A 10,429-nucleotide genomic window follows, 5' to 3' on the forward strand; every position below is an offset into this window, starting at 1 on the left:
AGGAAAGAACTGAAGTAAAAATTAAGAAATGACTTTTAAAAATTCACCTTCCTCCTTGATAAAATTATAATATCAACTTACTTTACAAATATTTCCTAAAACTCTATATGCATTTTTTTGTTTAAGGCTATGATTTGAATAACTATTATATACCACTGATTCTTTTATTGAAGAATGTGTTCCTTTTTTAATGTAAAAATTCACAGCATTGGGTGGGGAGGGAAGCCAAATAGAAGTTAAGTTCACAATGCATTTCTTCACTCTAAAATATTCAGACTTGATGTATGATTCTGCCTGTTAAAGTGTAAATTATTTTTTAAATGGCATTTAATTTCAAAATGGAGAAAGATGTCATATTACAAATTCTTAGCACTAACCTACAGTGTATTCCAAACATAAGCATAAGTAATTTTAAAGAAAAAAAAATCTAGTGAACCTATAGTAATGACCTACAAAATTATTATTGCAATGCTACTTGAATGTATGGGCTAAAAATTAAAAACATAAAACTTAATTTAATCAACTTTCAGTCATGGCAGCATGAAGAACTAAGTGAATCATCTCCCCTAAAATGAGTTAAAATGAATAAAATTGACAAAACTTGTCATTTTCAGGTTCCAAAGAATAACTAAAAATAAACAACAAATTGAGAGCTATTTATTTATGAAGAATTATTGGAGTTTAGATAAGAAAAGTAGGACTCTATGGTTTTTTGCCTTCAGTGACTCCCTTTATATCTACCCTAATCTCAATCAGCATATTAGTTTTAGTTGGGCAGCAGTGAAAACCAGAAGCTTCTGTCAGAAAGGGAAAACTTAGATTGGTTCAACCCCAAAACATTCTCAATGAAAGTAACAAGCTCATGGCAAATTGGCATGGAAAATCCAAAGTTTTGCTATCCTGAGTTCTCAGATAAGACAAGTAATAACTAGTCAGAAATGTAATGGGGATGCACTGGAAATGATAAAACCATAAAAATGCAAGATAAGCTTTCCACATATCTCTGAACAACTGAGAAATGACAGTGCATATTCAGGAGACAAAAAGAAGGATTGAGTAGTGCAAAGTAAATCCTGAGGAAGATGAGAAATGCCTGTATCCATTGTCAAAGAATGAAAGCTTTACAGGTTTGATGTATTTAGCAAAATCTCTACCTAAGTCATTATCTGACCTCTAAACTATGCAGACTCAGGGAAAACCATTAGGAAACCAGGCTATAAATATAAATGTAATAGTAATAACTCAAAAAATAAACTTGAGAAGAGATATTAGCAGCCACATATAATAAGGAAGATAGAATCTATAGATAAAGCATATGAAAATTACTGAAAAATTCTTCAGAAGAGAAAATCAAAATCTACAGTTGCTATCATTTATTATCTAAAATGTTCAGTTTTCAACAAGAATTTATGAGACATGCAAATATGAAACCAAACCAAAAAAAAAAAAAAGAAAACAGAAAATTGTCACCCTTACTCAGGAAAAAAAGAAATGATTCAATGGATATTGATTCTGCATTGGCCCAGTCATTCATCTTACCAGACAAAACTTTGAAGCAATATTTAAAATATATTTTCAAAATGAAAGAAAACTATGTTAAAGACTTGAAAGAAAGCATGAAAACTGTTACTCTCACAAATAGAGAATCTCAATAGAGGAAATACAAAATAGAACCAAATGGAAACTCTAGAGTTGAAAAATTCAATAGCTGAAATGAAAAATGAACCAGATGGTCTTAATAGAAAATTCTACATGATAAAATAAAGCACTAGTGAACTTGAAGATAAATAATTGAAATTTTCCAATTAGTAAAACAGTTAAGTAAAAAAAAAAAACAACAGTCTTATAGACCCATTATACAATACCAACAATCAATGAACACATAATGAGAGTCCCATAAAGTTTAACTCAAGAAATAATGGCTGAAATTTTCCACATTTGATAAAAATCATTAATCTACAAACACAAGAAGATCAACAGATATGCAAAAGAAACTCACACTTAGATATATCATAGTTAAACCCCTATAGCCAAAGATCAGGAGAAAAAAACTTGAAGGCAGGGATAAAAAACAAATCCAATTTATAGAAATACAGAACACCAACATGATTATCAGCTAACTTCTTATTACAAACAGTGTAGCCCAGAAGGCACTGGGATGACATATTCATAGTGCTGAAAGAAAAACTATAAACTAAAAATTCTATATCCAGGAAAATTATCTTTCAAAACAGAATATCAATTAGCCAATTTTAAAAAGGAACAATCTATATTGACAAGGAAGAACCTGGATGGATCTCTAGATGATTTTGCTAAGAGAGAAAAAAAATTCTGGAAGGTTATATATTGTAGGATATTTTTATAAAACATTGTTTAAATGACAGAATTATAAGAAATGGGAAATGAATTAACAGCTATCAAGAGTTAAGAAGTGGGTAAGGACAGGAGGGTATGATTATAAAAGGATAAAATGTAAGATGTCCTTGTTTTGATGGAAATACTTAGTATCTTGACTGTATCAATGTCAGTATTCTACATATCAATGCTATGATAGTATAGTTCTGTAGAGTGTTAATAGTTGGGGGAAACTAGGTAAATAATACACAGGAAGCTGGGTAAAAAAATACACAGGAATCTTTCCATAAATAATTACATGCAAATCTATAATTATATCAAGACAGAAAATTTAGTGATAGAATTATATGTAAAAAACAAGCATTGTAACATTACAAAAGTATGAATGGACTGAACACACCAATTAAAATACAGAGATTGTTAGAGAATCCAGAGACTGGCATTAAAACAATCTAAATATCCATCTATAGATAAAGCATATGAAAATTACTGAAAAATTCTTCAGAAGAGAAAATCAAAATCTACAGTTGCTATCATTTATTATCTAAAATGTTCAGTTTTCAACAAGAATTTTTTATAGATTTAATAGATTTTATAGATTTTAATAGATTTAAAAATGTGTTTAATTTGTACAATGAAATTTCTCTAGTATCAGTAATGAAAAAGTGATAACAAAGCATTATGCTAAGTAAAAGATGCCAGACATTCCATTTATAAGAAATTTCTAAAAAAGGAAAAAATGTCTATAGAGACAGTGGGTCAATGTATGCCTGCAGCTGAAAGTTGGAGCACAGATTAAATTCCAGTGGGCACAACAGAACTTTTAGGGGAAATGAAAATGTCCTAAAATTGGTTTGTGATGATGGTTGCACAATTGTGTATATTTGCTAAGAAATCATTGAGCTGAACTTATAAAGATTAAATTTTATGCCATGTAAGTTATACATCAAAACTGTTTACAAAATTAAATTTAAATAAAGTTTATATGGCTTATAAAACTTATTTGTAAAATTATCAACCCAAAGAAAGTTAAAAATTAAGTACAAATCAAATTACTAAACTAATAAGACTCAAGTTAACATTTCCAGAGTATAACTGAGAAAGATAAAGATATCATCTAATGAAAATCTTTCTATTGCCTATTACTTTTTCATTTATATTAATGGTGCAAGTTAATATCATAAAGACAAGACCAACTAAATAAATCTTTTCTTTCTGTTAATTTGTTGTTAAATGATCTGACACAGAATTTTTTAGAGGCTGCAATGTCTAGACCACAATGTACTCCTTGATAACTTAATTCTCTCACCATATTTTTCCTTCAAATTACCAGAAAACTTTGCTTTGCACAGTCACACCGTAATATGCTTTGGCTTTTACTTTTACTTTGGCTTTTAGAAGAATGTAAGCTCCATAGCAATAGAACTTTTTCTTATTCAGTCTATAAGCCCAAAGCATAGAATACTGCTTGACACCTTAAAAAAAAGAGTGAATTTATGTATAAAGACCACATGTGTTATTGCTTCACAATATCACTCTGACCCACTAAATTATGGTATCATAGTCACTGAATGAGAAATTAACAACTTATTCCATAAAAATGATTTTCAATAGCAAATTATTATCGCAAAAAAACAAGAGTTTTTTTGTTTGCTTTGTCTTTGAAATTACTAAGAGTTGCATAATAGTAGTTGTGGGAGGACTGTTATCATTTTGTCATTAGGATGTGTAGTGGAGCTGGATATGCTTATTACTGACACATTAAACTCTGGTGGATCACTCAGTGTTAATACAATCATAAATATGGTGCCCTCCTGTGCTCTAAAACTCTCTGTCAGTACTGTTTTCCAGTCTGTTTCCCCACCAGACATGAGTGTATCTGATAATTTAAAATATACTTATATTAATTTTAAATTAGCATTTAATTAAAAATTCAAATTTTAAATTCTCCTAGAGAATTCATAAGTGCTGAGGAATGTATCATGTAGATCTTAATTTAAGAAGCATTGGCCTAAATCCTTATGCATTTCACCTGGTAATGTTTCTCAGTTTTATTAGTAATTATTTTCATCACTATTCTTGTTAAAAGCATGACATAGTGCTTCAACTAATTATTCAACTGGGGAAGGTTATTCTATTTATTAATTTTTTGTTGAAAACACCTGCTTTTAAGTATTTTTCAAACCTAATTCATTTCTACTGAATCTCATGAAAGAAAACTGAAATTTCAGCAAGGTACTTCTTTAAATGCTGAAGCTGATTCTTCTATTTAGGGGTGCTGCGCACTGAGGAGGGAGAGAAGGAAATGAAGGCAGCTTACTGGTAACCTTTTGGCCCACCCCAGGCAGAGTTGATGGAGCCCTTTAGGGAAGAAAGACTAGCTACACTCCTAAATTTCTTCCTCAGAATGTTTGCTCTGAATTTGGGGATCTTGCACACACAGAATTTGGATTAATCAACAATACAGAAATAGGTTTACCTTGTTACTGAAAAATTTCCAGGGAATTATGCAAACATTTTATTCTAAAAATCTCACTTTAAAAATATGCTGGTGGCAAACACCTGTAATCTCTGACAGAAGGATCTCAAGTTCAAAGACAGTCTGGGAAACTTAACAAGACTCTGCCTGAAAAAATTTAAAAGGGCTAGGAATGTAGTTTAGCGATAAAGCACCCCTTCATTCATTGACATAAATAATTACAAACTAGAACCTAGTCTATGTAGGCTGTATAATGTGCTAATTGCTGGAGTCACAGATGTGAATGAGATCAAGTCTCTGCCTGAAGGAGCTCACAGTCAGGTAATTGAGACAGAGGAATCAAGTGTTGCGATGCAATGTGGTTAAGTTCTTACATCCAATTGAGATGTCCCCTGAGGGTACAGGCTGGGAAGCATATAACTCCTGTGATCAAAAAAGTTCCCTTGATGAGGGACAGATTGGTAAGGGCGAGGATAGAGATGAAAGGAGTGAAGAGATTAGTGCTCTATCTGATGTGCCTGTGGTAAAAATTTGTTCCCACTCTGTAGGCTCTCTCTTCTCTCTTCACCTGATTGTTTCTTTTGCTGAGAAGATTTTTCAATTTGAATCCATCCCATTTATTGAATCTTAATTTTATTTCTTGTGTGGAGTCTTGTTAATGAAGTCAGAGCCTAATCCATCATGATGAAGATTTGGGCCTACTGTTTTCTTCCAGTAGACACAGAGTCTCTGGTCTAATGCCTATGTCCTTGATACACTTTGAGTTGACATTTGTGCATGGTGAGAGATAGAGGCTTAACTTCATTTTGCTGCATATGGATTTCCAGTTTTCCTAGCACCATTTGTTGAAGAGGCTATCTTTTCTCCAACATATGTTTTTGGCACCTCTGTCTAATATGAGATAACTATATTTATGTGGGTTTGTCTCTGTGTCCTCTATTCTGTACCATTGGTCTACAAGTCCATTTTGGTGTCTATACCATGCCATTTTTGTTACTATTGCTCTGTAGTATAGTTTAAGATCTGGTATTGTGATGCCACTTGCTTCACTCTTCTTGCTAAGATTGCTTTGGCTATTCTGGGTCTCTCATTTTTCCAGATGAATTTCATGATTGCTCATTCTGTTTCTATGAAGAATTTCATTAGGATTTTGATTGAAATTGCATTAAATCTGTATAGTGCTTTTGGTAGTATGATAATTTTGACAATATTAATTCTGCCTATCCAAGAACAAAGGAGATCTTTCCATCTTCTGAACAGACACTTCTCAGAAGATGATATACATTTGATTAACAAATACATGAAAAAATATCCAATGTCTCTAGCAATTAGAGAAATGTAAATCAAAACTACTCTAAGATTTCATCTCACTCTAGTCAGAATGGTAATTATTAAGAATATAAACAACAATAAGTGTTAGCAAGGATGTGGGGGAAAAGTCACACTCATAATTGCTGGTGGGACTGCAAATTGGTGCAGCCAATATGGAAAGCAGTATGGAGATTCCTTAGAAAACTTGGAATGGAACCACCATTTGACCCAGCTATCCCATTCCTCAGTTTATACCCAATGGACTTAAAAACAGCATACTACAGTCATGCAGCCACATCAATGTTTATAGTAGCACAATTCATAATAGCTAAATTGTGGAACCAACCTCAATGCCCTTCAACAGATGAATGGATAAAGAGACTGTGGTATATATACACAATGGAATATTATGCAGCATTAAAAGAGAATAAAATCATGGCATTTGCAGGTAAATGGATCGAGTTGAAGAATATCATGCTAAGCCAATCCCCAAAAAGCCAAAAGCTGAATGTTTTCACTGATAAGTGGATGCTGATCCATAATGGGGGGGGCATGGGAGGAATGGAAGAACTTTGGATAGGCAAAGGAGAGGGAGGGGAAGGGAGGGAGTATGGAGGTAGGAAAGATGGTAGAATGAGATGGACATCATTACCCTAGGTACATGTGTAAAGACATGAATGGTATGACTACCTTGTGTACAACCAGAGAAATGAAAAATTGTGCTCCATTTGTGTACTATGAATCAAAATCATTCTGTCATGTATAACAAATTAGAACTAATTAGTTAATTTTAACAAAAAGAGCAAAGAGAATGTTTCAAGAAAAGGGAGCAAAACTACCAAAGGCACTAAGGTAAGAGAGAACTAGAGAACTTGGAATTGAGACAAGGTGTATGTCTATTCTCATCCATTTGTCCTATCCATCATCAGAAACTCATTAATTATCTGTTAAATGTCAGATGTTTGTCTAAGTTATATGAATTCAGAGCTTAAGATTTGACCTCCTATTACTCTAGAGAAACCAAAATTCAATGTATCAGGAAAAACTTAAATAATGCAAGACATCTATTTTTCCTTCCTTTCTATTGTATTTTTAAAACATATAATGTTTAATTCATCATTTTAATCATTTTAAAGTCAATAGTTCAGTACATTAATAACAGTCACAATGTTGTGAAACCAATTTCTAGAGCATTTTTGGGTGGCAAAACTGAAACTCTACACCCATTACATACTCATCTCCCTTTCCCTTCTCCTTGGTCCTTGACAACCATCATTTACTTCCTGTTTCTATGAGTTTGACAGGTTCAGATAGCTCACGTGATTGGAGCAGTTCAGTATTTGCCCTCTTGTAACTGACTATTGTGGGAGTTTTCAGCCTCCGATCATGAGTCAGATTAATAAATACTTTCCTACATAGATTATACTGGTTCTATTTTTCTGAAAACCCTTACTAATGCTTTCATCCTTCAGTTTAAATCTCAGTTTAATTCTATTTTTCCCTGAAAATTAATCTTTATTGACCTTTTAGACATCCTTATACTCCCTCATGGTACCGTGGATCTCTCATTTGCCACACTTAATACTAATATAATCATTTATCTATTTATGTGACTATTTGTATCATGCCTCTTTCCCTCCATTTATATCAGTAAGTATATATAGTTTCTCACCAATGAAAACTTGGTACTAATTAAGTGCAAAATATTTGTTGAATGAATAGATGAAGGAACATATATGGCATGGCAGATTGATTTTTCCACTATCTCCTGCTCAGCATGCTTTTCTTAATGGATGACTTCACTGACTCTCTTTTTGGGAGGTGGGGACTGTATTTCCTCCCCTTGAGTGTAGGTAGGCTTGTGAACACAGTGATGTTATGTGACTATGGGACTGAGCTATAAAAACCAACAGTTTATGTGTGGTTCTTTGAGATCATGTCTCTTAGAGCTCAGCCACTATGTCATGGGGGATGTCTGAGAGTAGCCCATGAGATGAGAAACTGAGAACCCCATTCCACAGCCCTACTCAATTCTCAGATAATAACAGCAAGATGTCTATGAGCCATCTTTTTTAAAAATAGTTTTTAGTTGTAGATGGATGCAATACCTTTATTTTATTTATTTATTTTTATGTGATGCTGAGGATTGAATCCAGAGCCCCACACGTGCTAGGCAAGCTCTTCATCACTAAGCCGCAACCCCAGTTCTTCTATGAGCCATCTTAAAAGCAGATCTTCCAGACCTCAACTGAGTCACTCCAACTAGTACTGTATACAGCAGTAATGAGCTGTCTCAGTTAAGCCCCGTCCCCAAATAAGTTATTATTAGTGTTTCAAGCCATGAAGTTTGGGGGGTGGTTTGTTATATAACAAGAAGGAACTAGAACATATAGCGAAAGAGATTAATCCTTAACTGACGAAATATCCAGATCAGGTTGTCAGGATCACCATATCACATTGAATATTTGTTCACTCTCAAAGAGCTCTTTAATCAACCATTTCAGTAGTTAGAGGGAATGTAACCTTCAAAACAGTGCATCAAAGAATCGCCAATAAATCTGATTAACATAAAAGATTTATGCGTTTCACCCAGTCTAAATCATAACTCTATTCTTTACTTCTGCCCAATTCTTTCTTCTTCAGGCTGTCCTTTCCTATCTTCATTTGTCACTCTTCAGCTACTTAAATCTACTAAATTGTCTCCTTCTGATCTTTGTGATGCAAGGTTTGGGCTCATGATAATTTTGTGATTGGTAAAGAAGCAGCTTAAAGGACTGTTACAAGGATAATCCTGATCAAAGGAATTTTTAGTAACATTTCTTCTGAACAAAAATGTCTGTATGGTTTAGGTTCTTGATTTTACTTTCTCATGCTTCACAGCATGTGTCTAGTTGGATACATGTAAATTGAGGAACTTTCTGAATTGACTGAAACATGGCTGCTGATTAAGCTGATAAAGCTTCTGTGGCAGGGAGTTATACCACTAATCTTTCCCTGGAGTACGGCTTGATAAATCTCATTCCAGTCTCCCTACAAAAGTTAAGTGTCTGCTGATGGGATGCAAACAGAAGCATAGTATGTTGTAGATAAAGAATGCCAAAATCTTGAGTATGGCTGCTTGGGTTTAAATTGTAGTTTATCACTATTTTAATAGTGACATTTTGGCCAAATTACTTATTCTTTCCAAAGTTCAATTTCCTTTTTTAATTTTTTTATTGGTGCATTATAATTATATATAATAGTGAAATTCACTATTAAATATCTGTATGCTCACACAAGATAACAATATAATTGAGTTGGTTTTGTTCCACAGCACCTCCCCTTTCCCAAGGGTCAGTTTCTTTAACTGTACAATGTGTATAAAATCATACCACATCTTGCGGACTATTGGGGAGAGTAAAATAAATAATCTACATGAAGTATTGAGCAGATATGTGGCCACAGAAAATGATCAACAAATAATGATTTATACAGCATCCATCTTGTAATCCACTGCTCCCAATTTCATTCATGGGGATAAATTTCTGCATGACCTTTATAAAAAAGTACACATGTAAGACAATGTCAAAAGAAGTAAGCAAGTTTATAATTTTAAGTCTCTCTCAATATTTTAAGTCTACCATTCCCCTTTCTACTTCTGTCTTATCTTCATGTTCATTGCAGCTTTATTACAAATTCAACAGGCTCAGGTTAACTCAGTTCATTCTAATAACTTGGGGAACCATAATGTCATTTAGAAAATTAGGAAAATATTACACTGAATAATACCATAATATTTTCAACAAATTATCAGAAATTCATGCCTTAGTTCCAGGGGATTGTTTAATAAGGCTTCAGGTAAGTCTACATGAACAAGTATTCAAATGTGATCATAAGAATGATTTCCCAGTGAGGTGAAAGAGATAAAAATGTAGGGTTTCCTCTTTCAATGACTTCGTCTACTTAGCACAGTGGAATTTCACTATGTTAGGGTGTAACTGCTATAACTAAGTATAAAAATATTTTCAGACCACTGAAGATCAAAATAAACTCTGCATCATGGGAACAAATTTTTACTCCTCACACTTCAGATAGAGCCCTAATATCCAGAGTATACAAAGAACTCAAAAAATTAAACAATAAGAAAACAAATAACCCAATCAACAAATGGGCCAAAGACCTGAACAGACACTTCTCAGAGGAGGACATACAATCAATCAACAAGTACATGAAAAAATGCTCACCATCTCTAGCAGTCAGAGAAATGCAAATCAAAACCACCCTAAGATACCATCTCACTCCAGT

The sequence above is a fragment of the Marmota marmota genome, unplaced genomic scaffold, assembly GCF_001458135.2.
Source record: "Marmota marmota marmota unplaced genomic scaffold, marMar, whole genome shotgun sequence".
Classification (NCBI taxonomy): Eukaryota; Metazoa; Chordata; class Mammalia; order Rodentia; family Sciuridae; genus Marmota; species Marmota marmota.